The sequence below is a fragment of the Anomaloglossus baeobatrachus genome, chromosome 8 (assembly GCF_048569485.1).
Source record: "Anomaloglossus baeobatrachus isolate aAnoBae1 chromosome 8, aAnoBae1.hap1, whole genome shotgun sequence".
In the NCBI taxonomy this organism is placed as follows: Eukaryota; Metazoa; Chordata; class Amphibia; order Anura; family Aromobatidae; genus Anomaloglossus; species Anomaloglossus baeobatrachus.
Genome location: NC_134360.1, coordinates 56564838 through 56583433, shown reverse-complemented (window position 1 = coordinate 56583433; position 18596 = coordinate 56564838).

The window sequence follows — 18596 nt, the reverse complement described above, 5'->3', positions numbered from 1 at the left end:
TATAAATGCACCTGCTCTGTGATAGTCTCCGTGTTCTGTTTAAAGCACAGATAGCATCATGAAGACCAAGGAACACAACAGGCAGGTCCGTGATACTGTTGTGGAGACGTTTAAAGCCGGATTTGGTTACAAAAAGATTTTCAAAACTTTAAACATCCAAGGAGCACTGTGCAAGCGATCATATTGAAATGGAAGGAGTATCATACCACTGCAAATCTACCAAGACCCGGCCGTCCATCCATACTTTCATCTCAAACAAGGAGAAGACTGATCAGAGATGCAGCCAAGAGGCCCATGATCACTGTGGATGAACTGCAGATAACTACAGCTGAGGTGGGAGAGTCTGTCCATAGGACAACAATCAGTCGTACACTGCACAAATCTGGCCTTTATGGAAGAGTGGCAAGAAGAAAGCCATTTCTCAAAGATATCCAGAAAAAGTGTGGTTTAACGTTTGCCACAAGCCACCTGGAAGACACACCAAACGTGGAAGAAGGTGCTCTGGTCAGATGAAACCAAAATCGAACTATTTGGGCACAATGCAAAACGATATGTTTGGCGTAAAATCAACACAACTCCTCACCCTGAACACACCATCCCCACTGTCAAACATGGTGGTGGCAGCATCATGGTTTGGGCCTGCTTTTCTTCAGCAGGGACAGGGAAGATGGTTAAAATTGATGGATGGAGCCAAATACAGAATGATTCTTGAAGAAAACCTGTTGGAGTCTGCAAAAGACCTGAGACTGGGATGGAGATTTGTCTTCCAACAAGAGAATGATCCCAAACATAAAGCAAAATCTACAATGGAATGGTTCACAAATAAACGTATCCAGGTGTTAGAATGGCCAAGTCACAGTCCAGACCTGAATCCAATCGAGAATCTGTGGAAAGAGCTGAAAACTGCTCTTCACAAACGCTCCCCATCCAACCTCACTCAGCTCCAGCTGTTTGCAAAGGAAGAATGGGCAAGAATTTCTGTCACTCGATGTGCAAAACTGATAGACACTACCCCCAGCGACTGCAGCTGTAAGCGCAGCAAAAGGTGGCGCTACAAAGTATTAACTTAAAGGGGATGAGTAATATTGCACGCCCCAATTGTCAGTTATTTATTTTTTATAAAAAAGTTTAAAATAAGCAATACATTTTGTTCAACTTCACAACTCTGTCCCACTTGTTGTTGATTCTTCACCATAACATTAAAATTTTTATCTTTATCTTTGAAGCCGGAAATGTGGGAAAAGGTTGAAAAATTCAAGGGGGCCGAATACTTACACAAGGCACTGTATAGTCTGGTCCCAGTGACCGGGTTTGGCACAGATGTAGATGTTTTGTGTGTTTTTGATCCACTTCACAGCTGCATTTTTATGGCTGCAAAACCTCCAACGTGGTTCTTTACAGATGAGTTGTCGGACCCTTGATCTGGCAATGTGGATATGGGCGCAGTAGGAAATATCTTGTGGGTTTTGTAAGAAAAACGAAATCCATGAAGAGTGTAGACAGTGACGATGCGCATATTGTAGAGCTAGGACGGCCTCATACTTACATGAAGTCTTCTGCAAGGACCGGCTCTCACACTCTGTCCATTGACTCTTTTCATGGCTCTGTAATAAATAAACCTGCATGATGTGGACACCATCATTACCCACTATTTTGGAGGGATAATCTTGATTGTAGGCTCCTGATAAACCCCGTATATGAAAGAAGTGTGCTGACCAGGAGCAGTGTGGCCCGAAGAGCTCCACGCACTGACCCAAGGGGACATGTAAAGGTATTCTGCCACCACTAAGGGTACTTGCTCACGATTGGTGTTCAGAGCGTTTTGGATGCAGCATGGTTCAACTGCATCCAGATTGCAAGTGGTTGGGATTTCTAGAAATTCCATGCCCGCTGTGCTTGTTTTTTCCACAGCAAACACTGAACTGCAGTACGGTGCGACGTTCCGAGCCGCAGCATGTCAATTGTTTGCTGCAGAGTCATAAGTGTTCTCCACAAGGTGAACAGAAGAGAGAGACTGCAACTGCCCATGCCCGGATCGTGGGCACACGCAGCTACAGTCTCCCGAGGAGACTTGCGGCCCCACATGTCAGAACCCACCAGATCCAGGACGCAGCGGGTCCTGATCATGAGCACGTACCCTATGTCTGTGATTGTGAAGTCTAAGGGCCAGTGGTCTGTATGTAGATTAAGAAGGCAGCTCTGCCGATGGTCAGTAATGTATATGAGTTTTGTATATCAAATGTCAAACATTACTTGATACTGTATATAAAAGATAGTGGACTAATAACTTTTTAGGGACTTTTTTGTGTGATTAGCGGGTCAATTATCGTGGCGTGGGGGTGCCATATATATATAATATATACAGTAATATATATATATATATTACAGTGCCTACAAGTAGTATTCAACCCCCTACAGATTTAGCAGGTTTGATAAGATGTAAATAAGTTAGAGCCTGCAAACTTCAAACAAGAGCAGGATTTATTAACAGATGCATAAATCTTACAAACAAACAAGTTATGTTGCTCAGTTAAATTTTAATAAATTTTCAACATAAAAGTGTGGGTCAATTATTATTCAACCCCTAGGTTTAATATTTTGTGGAATAACCCTTGTTTGCAATTACAGCTAATAATCGTCTTTTATAAGACCTGATCAGGTGATATTAAAACTTAACCTTTAATTGGGTTATTTAAAATAGATATACAAACTGTGATCCAAACACCATTAAAAACCTGGAAATGATGGGACCAATATGTATTGTGTGTATCTATGGCACCATGATTTACAGAAAAGGGGGGAACGGGTAACGTTCACCTAAATGAACAACACCGGAGACGTGCTGAGTTTTGCAACACACAAATAGCTGATGTGATATCACTGATTAGACGGATGCTGTGTAAGTGCAGCCTTCAACTTTGAAGGCTGCACTTAAGCTGGGGTCACACTAAGCGACAACGACGTCGCTGTTACGTCACCATTTTCTGTGACGTAACAGCGACCTTGTAAGTCGCTGTTATGATCGCTGCTTAGCTGTCAAACACAGCAGAAGCAGCGATCATAACGTCGCTGTGCTACATGTGCAGAGAGCAGGGAGCCGCGCTTAGCGCTGGCTCCTTGCTCTCCTAGGTACAGTACACATCGGGTTAATTAACCCGATGTGTGCTGCAGCTACATGTCACACTGCAGAGAGCAGGGAGCCGCGCGCACTGCTTAGCGCTGGCTCCTTGCTCTCCTTGCTACAGTATACATCGGGTTAATTACCCGATGCGTACTGCAGCCACAGGGTGCACAGAGCAGGAGCCAGCACTGGCAGCAAGAGCGGAGGCTGGTAACCAAGGTAAATATCGGGTAACCAGGGAAAGGGCTTCCCTTGGTTACCCGATGTTTACGCTGGTTACAGCTTCGCAGCTGCCAGACGCCGGCTCCTGCTCGCTTCATTTCGTCGCTCTCTCGCTGTCACACACAGCGATGTGTGTGTCACAGCGGGAGAGTGACGACCAAAAAATGAAGCTGGACATTCAGCAACGACCGGCGACCTCACAGCAGGGGCCAGGTCGTTGCTGGATGTCACACACAGCGACAGCGACGGGACGTCGCTGCAACGTCACAGAAAATGGTGACGTAGCAGCGACGTCGTTGTCGCTGTGTGTGACACCAGCTTTACACAGCATCCGTCTAATCAGTGATATCACATCAGCTATTTGTGTGTTGCAAAACTCAGCACGTCTCCGGTGTTGTTCATTTAGGTCAGGGGTGGGGAATCTCCGGCCCGCGGGCCGTATACGGCCCGTGACGACTTTTTATGCGGCCCCCGGGCACATTCCCGGGGACCATTGTGCTTTGGTGGCAGCCGCGCTTTTCCCGGCTGCCGGCCCTTTAAATCCCACAGCCTGATGCCCTGTGGGTAGATGCTAGAATGTACGGGCTCTCTCCAGATCCTGACTTCCAGGACCTGACTGCAGCCCATACATTCTAGGCTTATCCCCGGCCTGTGTGCTCTGGTGGGCGGGTAAGCAGCAAGCTGCGATAAAGTCACACAGAAGAGCTGCAGCAGGTTTACCAGCCTCCTGGACCTGCTGTGTGTGTGTGTGACTCTCCCTCCCCCTCACTGCGAGTACTCAACCCATCGCTGCCCCCCCCCCCCCCCCCCCCCGCTCAGTGCTGTGTACACCCTCGTACTGTGTGTACCCCCCAATGCTGTATGTACCCCCCAATGCTGTGTGTACCCCCTCGTGCTGTGTACCCCCTCGTGCTGTATGTACCCCCCAATGCTGTGTGTACCCCCTTGTGCTGTATGTACCCCCTAGTGCAGTGTGTACCCCCTAGTACAGTGTGTACCCCCTAGTACAGTGAGTACCCCCTAATGCTGTGTGTACCCCCTAATGCTGTGTGTACCCCTTAATGCTGTGTGTACCCCTTAATGCTGTGTGTACCCCCTCATGCTGTGTACCCCCTCATGCTGTGTACCCCCTCATGCTGTGTACCCCCTCGTGCTGTGTACCCCCTCGTGCTGTGTGTACCCCCTCGTGCTGTGTGTACCCCCTCGTGCTGTGTGTACCCCCTCATGCTGTGTACCTCCTAGTACAGTGTGTACCCCCCAGTGCTGTGTACCCCCAGGTGCTGTGTGTACCCCCTAGTGCTGTGTGTACCCCCTAGTGCTGTGTACACCCCAGTGCTGTGTGTACCCCCTCGTGCTATGTGCCCCCTAGTGCAGTGTGTACCACCTAGTGCAGCGAGTACCCCCTAGTACAGTGAGTACCCCCTAATGCTGTGTGTACCCCTTAATGCTGTGTGTACCCCCTAATGCTGTGTACCCCTTAATGCTGTGTGTACCCCCTCGTGCTGTGTACCCCCTCGTGCTGTGTGTACCCCCTCGTGCTGTGTACCTCCTAGTACAGTGTGTACCCCCCAGTGCTGTGTACCCCAGGTGCTGTGTGTACCCCCTAGTGCTGTGTGTACCCCCTAATGCTGTGTACACCCCAGTGCTGTGTACCCCCTCAGCGCGGTGTAACCCCTCACTGCTGTCCGTGCCCCCCCTAGTGCTGTCTGTACCCCCTGGGTGATGTCTATGCCCCCCCACCAGTGCTGTCCGCACCACCTAATGCTGTCCATGCTGCCACCAGTGCTGTCCATGCCACGGTGAGTGCTGCCTGTGTCCCCCTTATGCTGTCCATGCTCCCCAGTGCTGTGTGCCACCCCTCAGTGCTCTTAACTCGCTACTGCTGTCTGTACCCTCCCACTGCTTTCTATGCTCCCCAGTCCGTGCTCTCCTATTGATGTCTATGTTCCCCCAGACCTGTCTGTCTCCCTAATGCTGCCACCCAGTGCAGTCCGTGCTGCCACCCAGTGCAGTGCGTGCTGCCACCCAGTGCAGTGCGTGCTGCCACCCAGTGCAGTGCGTGCTGCCACCCAGTGCTGTGCGTGCTGCCACCCAGTGCTGTGCGTGTCCCCAGTCATGTCTGTGCCACCGCCAGGGCTGTCCATGCCCCCTACCGATGTATATGCCCCAGCCCCTCCTGTGATGTATATGCCCCAGCTCCTCCTGTGATGTATATGCCCCAGCCCCTCCTGTGATGTATATGCCCCAGCCCCTCCTGTGATGTATATGCCCCAGCCCCTTCTGTGATGTATATGCCTCAGCCCCTCCTGTGATGTATATGCCCCAGCCCCTCCTGTGATGTATATGCCCCAGCCCCTCCTGTGATGTATATGCCCCAGCCCCTCCTGTGATGTATATGCCCCAGCCCCTCCTGTGATGTATATGCCCCAGCCCCTCCTGTGATGTATATGCCCCAGCCCCTCCTGTGATGTGTACTCCCAGTGTCTCCTGTAATTTATGCGCCCTGGCCCCTCCTGTGATGTGTATGCCCCCAGCATCTCCAGACAGAGACAAACCTGGAAAAGCAGCTGTGAGAAACAAGATGATCAATATCACCGAACATTACAATCGCACCAAAGAGAAGCAGCTCCGGCCACCACAATAGGGGTGAGTTAATCGTTTGACCAAATATAGCAGGGTTATTTTTCAGGTTGATAATGTTGTGCGGCCCCCAAAGGTTAGTAGGAAATTCCAAATGGCCCCCGGCAGTAAAAAGGTTCCCCACCCCTGATTTAGGTGAACGTTACCCGTTCCCCCCTTTTCTGTAAATGATGGTGCCATAGATACACACAATACATATTGGTCAAATCATTTCCAGGTTTTTAATGGTGTTTGGATCACAGTTTGTATATCTATTTTAAATAACCCAATTAAAGGTTAAGTTTTAATATCACATGTTGCTATATCTAGACTAATTGTACATGTTGGAATTCTTTTCTAATACCTATTGGTTTTGAATTGGTGCTATATTCAAGACCTGATCAGGCCGGCACAGGTCTCTGGAGTTATCTTGGCCCACTCCTCCATGCAGATCTTCTCCAAGTTATCTAGGTTCTTTGGGTGTCTCATGTGGACTTTAATCTTGAGCTCCTTCCACAAGTTTTCAATTGGGTTAAGGTCAGGAGACTGACTAGGCCACTGCAACACCTTGATTTTTTTCCCTCTTGAACCAGGCCTTGGTTTTCTTGGCTGTGTGCTTTGGGTCGTTGTCTTATTGGAAGATGAAATGATGACCCATCTTAAGATCCTTGATGGAGGAGCAGAGGTTCTTGGCCAAAATCTCCAGGTAGGCCATGCTATCCATCTTCCCATGGATGCGGACCAGATGGCCAGGCCCCTTGGCTGAGAAACAGCCCCACAGCATGATGCTGCCACCACCATGCTTGACTGTAGGGATGGTATTCTTGGGGTCGTATGCAGTGCCATCCAGTCTCCAAACGTCCCGTGTGTGGTTGGCACCAAAGATCTCGATCTTGGTCTCATCAGACCAGAGAACCTTGAACCAGTCTGTCTCAGAGACCTCCAAGTGAGCATGAGCAAACTGTAGACGAGCCTTGACATGACGCTTTGAAAGTAAAGGTACCTTACGGGCTCGTCTGGAACGGAGACCATTGCGGTGGAGTACGTTACTTATGGTATTGACTGAAACCAATGTCCCCACTGCCATGAGATCTTCCCGGAGCTCCTTCCTTGTTGTCCTTGGGTTAGCCTTGACTCTTCGGACAAGCCTGGCCTCTGCACGGGTGGAAACTTTCAAAGGCTGTCCAGGCCGTGGAAGGCTAACAGTAGTTCCATAAGCCTTCCACTTCCGTATGATGCTCCCAACAGTGGAGACAGGTAGGCCCAACTCCTTGGAAAGGGTTTTGTACCCCTTGCCAGCCTTGTGACCCTCCACGATCTTGTCTCTGATGGCCTTGGAATGCTCCTTTGTCTTTCCCATGTTGACCAAGTATGAGTTCTGTTCACAAGTTTGGGGAGGGTCTTAATTAGTCAGAAAAGGCTGGAAAAAGAGATAATTAATCCAAACATGTGAAGCTCATTGTTCTTTGTGCCTGAAATACTTCTTAATACTTTAGGGGACCCAAACAGAATTCTGTTGGTTTGAGGGGTTGAATAATAAATGACCCTCTGAATAAACTTTTCACAATTTAAAAAAAAAAAAAAAAAAAAAAAAGAAATAACATTCTTTTTTGCTGCAGTGCATTTCACACTTCCAGGCTGATCTACAGTCCAAATGTCACAATGCCAAGTTGATTCCGAATGTGTAAACCTGCTAAATTTGCAGGGGGTTGAATACTACTTGTAGGCACTGTGTGTGTGTGTATAATATATATATATATATATAATTATACACACACACACACACACACACACACATGAGGGTCAGCACGGTAACTCAGTGGTTAGCACAGTACAACAAAGTTGGGGTCCTGGGTTCAAATCCCACCAAGGACAACATCTGTAAGTAGTTTGTATGTTCTACCCGTGTTTGCGTGGTTTTCCTCCCAGACTCCAAAGACATACTGATAAGGAATTTAGATTGTGAGCCCCAATGGGGACAGTGATGATGTCTGTAAAGTGCTGCGGAATATGATCGTGCTATATAAGCAATGCATAATAAATCTTATTGCCTAGAAATGGTCCTAGGATGTTTTTGAAATTTGCTGACATGGTCGCTAAATCGGACCTGACGTAAAGTCACCCAGACATACAGTATAACCCCACTATTGGCAAAAATGGTGATCGGTCCCCAAGGCTGAAATGTCAATTTTTCGAAATGAGAAGCAGTTGAGGTTTCTGATCATAAATTATGATGGGTAAATTAGTTTAACGTATACCCCTTGTCAGAAAGATGGCGTAGGATGGAGAAGAGAGGTGTACATCAGGGGAATTCACCTTCTACCTACTCTCAGTGGTATAATGGGAGTCTCCGGACGGCGCTGGGATCACCTTTTTTAATGTAATCACCATTTCTCCACCACTGACATTTTACAGATGGTAAGGAAACTCTACGTCAAAGGTGGAGGGGCCACTGGCAGAGAGGGGATGAAGAGACACCCATAGCATCACTCGGCACAGATTTGCAGGCAACATTGGACTTTCTATAGAACTATTTTTCAAAGCAATAGTGCACTACTGTGGACATAGAGGTTGTAGGGCTGTGCACCGAGGTTTCGGCATCCGTATATAAACAAAAATCTACAGACTCTCTTTTAAAGAAATTGTCCAAGATAAAAAAAAATAAGTCAGTCATATTTTATTCCTAGCTTTCATACCCTGTAAATCGATAAACCTTTATTGTCTTTACACAGCATTTGTGTGACCACGCTGCCACCCACTGTCTGTATACCGTCTACCTTGCATACAGCTTCTCACCAGAACCCACTAGATATAATGATTCTCACCTACACTTGTGGTTTTCAATTTTTACCTGTTTTTTTTCGTTGTTTTTTATTATTAAATCTCCTTCTCAACCTCCTTTACCTATTTTACCTTTCTGTTGATCTTACAAGGAGTTCCACATTCCACTTTAAGACTCTGATATCTCAAAAGCCTCAGATGAACAGTGTCGCTCACAATCCTACATCACGGTATTGTGAATAAGATATGTGAGATGTGCGTCCACTTTCACCACTGTCGGGTAATTCAGGACGACCACCTGGGTTCTTTTCCAGAGATGAAGCTTCTTTTTAATTAACTAACCCCAATGTGATGGTCGGAGCTGCTTCTCTTTGGTGCAGCGTGTGGTGTTAGGTGGGTACTAATGATGTTGCTAATCACAACAGCTTTTTCAGGTTTTGTGTCAGTCTGGAGCGGCTGACTCTTTGCAGCAGTAATTTGTTCCAAGCACGGATGCATATCTTAAGGCAGGACTCCTCAAAGTGGAAAATTCATCACTACTCACATAATATCTGAAGAACTCAAGAAGTTTGAGGACTGCATTATACAGCAGTCTTAGAATCTCCTATGTGTTGTATACAGCAGTCTTACTGTCTCCAATGTAATGTATATAGCAGTCTTAGAACCTCCTATGTGATGTATACATCAGTCTGTCTCCAATATAATATATATAGCAGTCTGACTGTCTCTTATGTGATGTATACAGCAGTCTAAATATCTCCCATGTGATTATACAGCAGTCTCATTATCTCCTTTGTGACGTTTACAGCAGTCTGTCTCCAATGTAATGTATATAGCAGTCTGTCTCCTATGTGATGTATACAGAAGTCTGAATATCTCCTATGTAGTTATACAGCAGTCTCAGTATCTCCTATGTGATGTATGCAGCAGTCTCTTGCTGTCTCCAATATAATGTATATAGCACTCTTACTGTCTCCTATGTGATGTATACAGCAGTGTTACTGTCTCCTATTTGATTTATGTGCATCAGTCTCCATGTGATGAATACATCAAGTAGGAAACATCACAAAAGGAGCTCTATAAAAGACTGCACTCTGACATTGTGTGACCAAAATAATGGGACCGACGGTGTGAAACCCAAGAGCAAAGGCGGGTTGATGGGAGAGCCTTAAGAGCAGAGGACGCCTCTACCACACTGTTTAGGAATATGGATGTTTCCTGTGATCTTCTGACCTTAGACTCTGAAAAATAAGCGCCATTCTTGACTGAAATCATTGTAACAGTAATCATCTGTTTAAAATATGTGTCCGTAGACGTTTGAGAACAGGGTTTCGAACAATAAAATATACAGTATATGTATCTATATATATAATTGCCTTATTCTGTCTGTCTGTCTGTCATGCTCCAAAATTGTGTCCTTACGGTGACATTGTGTCCTTACGGTGACACAAAGCTGATTAGCCGCTGGGCTCGCCATGGCCCCGCCCCCCCACACGGATTGGCCGCTCGCCCAGGCTGCGCCCCCACACGGATTGGCCAGCCGCTCGCCCAGGCTCCGCCCCCCCCACAGATTGGCCTCTCGCCCCGGCACCCTGCAGGCATTGGCAACTCGGCCACGCCCCGCCCCCCTCACGCAATGCACGCTAGCTCTGGCCCCGCCCCCCCCCCGCGCATTCCCCGAACTGACACGGTCCGGAGCCACGACTCCCAGGTGAGTACTGTACTCCCCCCCCCCCCAACGGGAGCCCACATCAGCGTACGCCGCCAACCCAGCCGACACTTACCCTCGCATTGCTGGCCTTGCCGCCGTATGCTGGTGTGGGCTCTCGTGCGAGCGGGGGACGTGATACGTTGGTAACCATGCTAGCATAGTTACCAGCACATCAAGGTCCTGCAGCGGCGGAAGATCCACACGCACACACATAACAGCACACACACACACACATACACACACATCAGATCACACTCACTCTCACAAACACCTCACACACACATCGCATCCACACACTCACAGCATCCGGCGATATCGCTTGCTTCTCGGCCTCGATACTGTGCTGTTGTGACCTTCCAGGACCTGCCGGAAAATCACATGGCCAGAAGCATGTGGTATCTCCGGATGTTGTGAGTATCAGCGCGTATGTGCAATATCGTCAATGTGTGTGTGCGTGAGTGTATGCGATCGGGTGTGTGTGAGTGTATGCGATCGGGTGTGTGTGAGTGTATGCGATCGGGTGTGTGTAAGTGTATGCGATCGGATCTGTGAGTGTCGGCAGAGGAGCATGGCGTGCTGGAGGAGGCTGGGAGGAGAGAGGCTGATCCTGGGGAAGGCTGGGATGGGGAGGCTGATGCTGGGGACAGAGAGGCTGATGCTGGGATGAGAGAGGCTGATGCTGGGATGAGAGAGGCTGATGCTGGGATGAGAGAGGCTGATGCTGGGGACAGAGAGGCTGATGCTGGGGACAGAGAGGCTGATGCTGGGATGAGAGAGGCTGATGCTGGGGACAGAGAGGCTGATGCTGGGATGAGAGAGGCTGATGCTGGGATGAGAGAGGCTGATGCTGGGGACAGAGAGGCTGATGCTGGGATGAGAGAGGCTGATGCTGCGGACAGAGAGGCTGATGCTGGGGACAGAGAGGCTGATGCTGGGGACAGAGAGGCTGATGCTGGGGACAGAGGGGCTGATGCTGGGGACAGAGAGGCTGATGCTGCGGACAGAGAGGCTGATGCTGGGGACAGAGAGGCTGATGCTGGGGACAGAGAGGCTGATGCTTGGATGAGAGAGGCTGATGCTGGGGATAGAGAGGCTGATGCTGGGGACAGAGAGGCTGATGCTGGGGACAGAGAGGCTGATGCTGTGATGAGAGAGGCTGATGCTGTGATGAGAGAGGCTGATGCTGGGGACAGAGAGGCTGATGCTGGGGACAGAGAGGCTGATGCTGGGGACAGAAAGGCTGATCCTGGGGACAGAGAGGCTGATGCTGGGGACAGAGAGGCTGATGCTGGGGACAGAAAGGCTGATCCTGGGGACAGAGAGGCTGATGCTGGGGACAGAGAGGCTGATGCTGGGGACAGAGAGGCTGATGCTGGTGCAGCTTGGGGGATGGAGCACGATGGGGGGTGCGCAGCATAGGGGATGGAGCACGTTTGGGAGTGCGCAGCATGGCGGATGGAGCACGTTTGGGAGTGCGCAGCATGGCGGATGGAGCACGTTTGGGAGTGCGCAGCATGGCGGATGGAGCACGTTTGGGAGTGCGCAGCATGGCGGATGGACCACGTTTGGGAGTGCGCAGCATGGCGGATGGAGCACGTTTGGGAGTGCGCAGCATGGCGGATGGAGCACGTTTGGGAGTGCGCAGCATGGCGGATGGAGCACGTTTGGGAGTGCGCAGCATGGCGGATGGACCACGTTTGGGAGTGCGCAGCATGGCGGATGGAGCACGTTTGGGAGTGCGCAGCATGGGAGATGGAGCACGATGGGGGTGCGCAGCATAGGGGATGGAGCACGATGGGGAGTGCGCTGCATGGGGGATGGAGCACGATGGGGAGTGCGGAGTATGGCGGATGGAGCACGTTTGGGAGTGCGCAGCATGGCGGATGGAGCACGTTTGGGAGTGCGCAGCATGGTGGATGGAGCACGATGGGGAGTGCGCTGCATGGGGGATGGAGCACGATGGGGAGTGCGCTGCATGGAGGATGGAGCATGATGAGTAGTGCGCTGCATGGGGGATGGAGCACGATGGGAAGTGCACACCTCCCCCCAACACACACGCGCGCACTGCACAACACACCACACACACACACTGGGAACCACAAACAACTGCCGTACACAGACACCCACACCCACAGACAACGCTGCACACACACAACACCCAACACACAAACACCGCGGCACACACAAATATACGCACATACCGCACAACACACACACATTGCACAAAACATACCTCCCCCCAAAACACACCACACACACACAAACCGCGCAACACACACACACACACAACGCCACAGACACACAGCGCTCCACAAACAACGCAACAAACGCAACACACATACAACACCGCTCTCACCCCCCGCCACACCCAGACAACACCCAGAACATGTACAGCGCCCTACACAAACACTTGGTAACTACACACAACAACATCTATATATATATATATATAACAAAAATCATACATGAACTACAAAATACGTAAATTCTAGAATACCCGATGCGTAGAATCGGGCCACCTTCTAGTATCTATATAAATGAGGAACATAAGTATTTGATATACTGCGAATTTTGCAAGTATTCCCTTCTACAAAGAATGGAGAGCTCTGTAATTTTTATTGTAGGTACACTTCAACTATGACAGACAGAAAAAATCCCCAAAACTCCAGAAAATCATATTGTATGATTTTTAAATAATTAATGTGCATTTTAATGCATAAAATAAGTATTTGATAAAATAGAAAACCAGAACTTAATATTTGGTAGAAACCTTTATGTGCAGTTACAGAGGTCAGACGTTTCCTGTAGTTCTCGACCAGGGTTGCACACACTGCAGCAGGGAGTTTGGCGACTTTTGCAGATCTTTCAGGTTTGGGGTCTGTCACTAGCAACATTGAGTTTCAGCTCCTCCAAAAAATTTCTTTTGGGTCCAGATCTGAAGACTGGCTAGGTCACTCCAAGACCTTGAAATGCTTCTTAAGCAGCCACTCCTTGGTTGTCCTGGCTGTGCGTCTTGGGTAATTGTCATGCTGGAAGACCCAGCTGTCACGCTTCCCGGTCCCCGGCGCCGCCTGCCACTCACCTCTTCGGTACGGGGTCCCTCTACCCGCGGCTGCTCCTCTCACTCCCCCTCCTCTGCGTCCTCAGTGCCTCCCGCCCACCGGCTCCGGCGTCCCCCTGCGATCCAGGACACGCTGTCTGGCTCCCCTGCATCTCCTTCACAGCGTTCTGTACTGGCCTCCGGCACCCAAGCCTCACACATGCGCATTAGGGCGCGCGCGCGCTCACTCACCTTGTCTTAAAGGGCCAGCGTCCCGGGAACAGGATATGACAGATACAGGTACAGGGTATATAAGACTTCCCTTTTATGGTGGGCGGTGCCTGTTCAACGTGTTCCCTAAGCTAGGTGCTCAGGTCCCCTTGTGCTTTGTCTCTCCGTTAACACTGTCTCGTCCACAGACTCCGTCCGCTGGTCCGGACTACCGATTCTCCAGGAAGTGTCCCAGTGACTGTCTGCTGAGGATCCCGTCATCTTCCGTCAGCCTATTCCCGTCACTGATCCCCGACTCCACCTGGAACATCCGCCTGCACTGGACCCGGGCCCTGTCTGCTGTTGCTACCCGGCAGCTGAACCTGGTTCCCGCCATCCGTCCTGCCCACGGTGCCTTTGGACTCAGAGACATTCCCTGCAAATTCCTGAAGGACTCGTAACCCTAGTGTTCCAGCTACTGTGCATCTAGGCCCTCTGGTGGGGTGATAGGACAGTCCCTGTATAGGGCTTAGCTCCGGGTTGCCTCACTGGGGGAGTCCGGTGCACAGCCTAGTGAATCCACCACCAGGACGTTACACCAGCCAAGACCCATTTGTAATTCTCTTACTGAGGAAAGGAGGTTATTGGCCAAAATCTCACAATACATGACCCCCATCCTTCCTCCCTTCAATATGGTGCAGTCATTCTGTCCCCTTTGCAAAAAAGTACCCCCAAAGTATCATGTTTCCACCGAATCTGTAACAGTATCCAGGGACCAAACGACGAGGCAGCAGCCAAGAGGCACACAAGCTACTGAAGAGCAACATTGCAAAGGCCTCTCCCAAAGCAGAGGGAGCCTTCAATACCTGCTACTCCCCAGCAATAGGCTGAGGACACATCAGGTGTCGTACCTGGTACTTCACAGCACTAGGCTGGGAACGCCTCAGATGTGTGTTCACTGCGCCTTTAAGAAGTGGGGAGTACATGCGCATCCAGGAAACCCACATGCAGTGCATGGGTCCTAGATGCCGGGAGCCGCGGCAGACACAGAAGCTGGTGACACAGGGGCGGAGAGTGGTTTGTTGACGTCTCAGCCGATTAATGCAGGAAACGCCTGCGTTACAATATGGAGCCTGAAAGTCTAAAGTTCAAAACACTGTTTTGTGTATATCTGTGACCGAGGGATACAATTGCTTGTGGGGCCTTGGGAATTTTCGGCCTTGGGAAACCACAAATATAATATCAATTCGAACTATGGACATATAGTCGTAGTTGGCGTCTCTAGAATGGTGAAAGTCTGCTCGGAAATATGCTGCTCATATTAGTCACTAGGACCTTCCTATTGGAAAATAATCTAAAATAGAATTATGCCCTGCACCTACTTAAAAAAAAAAAAAAAAAAGTTTCAGCCTTCTGAGAATGTTCTTTGAAATGTTATATATAATATAAACAATTCAATGGCCATCATCCCCCCCAAAAAATTGAAATGGATATATAAATAAAAAAATTCATGCCATCAAAAAGGAAACATATGGTCAATGGTAACAATTTTTGTGTGATAACTAAATATTTGTAATTAGTTTTTGTTTTTTTTTTTCAATAAACTTAAAGCACCACTGATGGTTTTGTTTTGATTGCACCGTTGGGAGTAGGGCTTTAAATTTATGTCCCCTGCCTCCTGTCTTATACTGGACTTCTGGCATCTTCATCTTTTTCCAGCGTCACTCCCAGTGGTCTCCTGTGATTTGTGACCTGCTGGCAGCTCCACTATTTCAAGTAACACACCGGAGGCCACAAGTCCATGTAACTCTATGACAGCCTCATTCCGGCTCTTAGAGATGCATTGAACACTTGTGATGTAACGTTTGACTTTCAGCCAGTCAGAAGCTACGGGCACAAGATGGTGCCGTGGGACCGGAGCAGCATCGGTAAAAGGTGAAGACGCTGGAAGGTGAGTATAAGACAGGAGGCAGGGGGCCTAGATTTATATATAGCACCATGCTGACGCTGAAAAAAAAACACGCTGGAGTGATGCTCTAATTCTGCAACCACAACAGAGTGACTGTTTACACGAACTACAGTCCCTGACAGAAGTTCTGTCGCTTATCCATGTTATGTAAATAAAAGCCTATAACCTGACTTTAAATTCATCCATTGGTTTTATAAATTACTCTTTTGAAAGCTGAAACCCTCCCAAATTTGGTTTAGGTTATGAAATAAAGTTGCTGCAAAGCTGAAATATTGATCATTTAATGAACACAGAAAGGTCAGATTTAGGCAAGACAAAAGTTTTGTGGCCTTGTCATATAATGCACCCAATCCTAGTTTACATCCTTACCTGTGCTCAATAAATGATCGGTTAATTAGCGGGTGTGTATAAAAAGAAACCCAGCACCCCAGACCACTTGAAGTGCAACTTGACCTCTGACAACATGCCAAAAATCCACCCTGTGACCAAAGCCTTGATTATCAAGAGGCTGAAGACCAGATCCACTGCAGAGGTGGCTGGCACCTTTAATGTGTCTCAGCGTCAAGTACAAAGAATTCAAAAAAATATTTGAAGAGACTGGAGATGTTTTTGACAAGCCCAGGTGCGGCAGACCCCGCAAGACAACTGCTCAGGAGGAAGGTTTGTTGGTTAGAAAATCCAAAGCCAGCCCCTCTTCCACTGCAGCAGAGCTCCAAAAGGCCTGGTCATCTCAAATCCCTGTGTCAACTAGAACAGTTTGTAGGATTCTGTCTCGAAATGGCCTCCATGGTCGAATCAGTGCCCAGAAGCCAGCACTAAACAAAAGGCAATTAAAAAACCGTGTGGCATTTGCCAAGTCCCACGGCCTGCTAAACAGATGGACGCTGGAAAAGTGGCAGAAGGTGGATTTCTGTGATGAATCTTCAGTTGAATTACACCACAGCCACCGCAAATGCTGCAGGAGACCTACTGGAACCCGTATGGATCCAGAAAACCGTTAAGTTTGGTGGTGAAAAGATCATGGTCTGGGGTTACATTCAGTATGGGGGTGTGTGAAATATTTGCAAGGTGGAAGGCAATATTAATAGCCTAAAATATCAAGAAGTATTAGCTACCTCTTACATTCCCAATTATAAAAGGGGTTAAATTCTGCAGCAGGATGGTGCTCCATCTCATACATCCATCTCTACAACAAAGTTCATCCTGGCAAAGAAGATCAAGGTGCTCAAGGTCTGGCCAGCCCAGTCACCAGACATGAACATCATTGAGCATGTTTGGGGTAGGATGAAAGAGGAAGCTTGGAAGACAAAACCAAAGAATCTAGATGAACTCTGGGAGGCATGTAAGACTGCATTCTTTGCTATTCCTAATGACTTCATCAATAAATTGCATGAATCATTGTTGAACCGCATGGATGCAGTCCTTCAAGCCCATGGAAGTCACACAAAATATTAAATATGGCTCTAATAGCACCACAGCTTCATTCACCAATGTTATGCAACATATCTTTGTATTAGAAGTTAATTATTTGTTTGAATTTCACATTACTTTCTGTGGGCGACTAAACTTTTGTCTTGCCAAAATCTGACCTTTCTGTGTTCATTAAATGATCAATATTTCATCTTTGCAGCAACTTTATTTTCATAACCTAAACCAAATTTGGGAGGGTTTCAGCTTTCAAAAGAGTAATTTATAAAACCAATGGATGAATTTAAAGTCAGGTTCTAGGCTTTTATTTACAGAACATGGATAAGTGACAGAACTTCTGTCAGGGACTGTACAGGCTCACAGGGCATCATGGCACAGCCAGACAGTTCACTACACCATCCCACCTATTTGCTTTCATGTTTCTTCCTGTCTCTGGCTCTATAAAGCCAGAGCTGTTAATCAAAGAAGGGGTGAATATAGAAAGGAAAGTTATGGGTGGGAAGCGGCACTTTAAGGAGTTGTCTACTTCTTTGACATTGATCATCAATATCTGATCGGCCGGCGTCCGACATGCCGCAACCCCGCCGATCATTTTCCCGGTGGAGGCAGCAGGTGGCCAGTAATGCTCAGGTCTGTAGCTGCTCCACCTTCTGATAGCGGCCGCGGCCAGGTATTGCACATCTGCTTCCTATTGATTAGAATGAGAGGCGGATGTGCAGCACCTGTCCGTGGATGTTATTAGAGGACGGAGCAGTGCCGGAGATGCTTTTCCGGCCACCGCCTGCCGCCGCCGTGACCGAGATCAGCTGATCGGCGGGGTGCAGTGTGTCAGACCTCAGCCGATCAGACATTGATGACCTATCCTATCAAAGTAGTGGACAACCCCTTTAAATGTTTGGTTTGAACAGTCTTTCTGTGGTGACAGAATCCCTTTAATATATACGGTCATATGAAAAAGTTTGGGCACCCTTATTAATGTTAACCTTTTTTCTTTATAACAATTTGGATTTTTGCAACAGCTATTTCAGTTTCATATATCTAATAAAGGATGGACTGAGTAATATTTCTGGATTGAAATGAGGTTTATTGTACTAACAGAAAATGTGCAATCCGCATTTAAACAAAATTTGACTGGTGCAAAAGTATGGGCACCCTTATCAATTTCTTGATTTGAACCCTCCTAAATACTTTTTACTGACTTACTAAAGCACTTAATTGGTTTTGTAACCTCATTGAGCTTTGAACTTCATAGGCAGGTGTATCCAATCATGAGAAAAGGTATTTAAGGTGGCCACTTGCAAGTAGTTCTCCTATTTGAATCTCCTATGAAGAGTGGCATCATGGGCTCCTCAAAACAACTCTCAAATGATCTGAAAACAAAGATTATTCACCATAGTTGTTCAGTTGTTCATCTGCTGCAGATGGTGTCAATGTGCATCGGTCAACAATACAGCGCACTTTGCACAAGGAGAAGCTGTATGGGAGAGTGATGCGA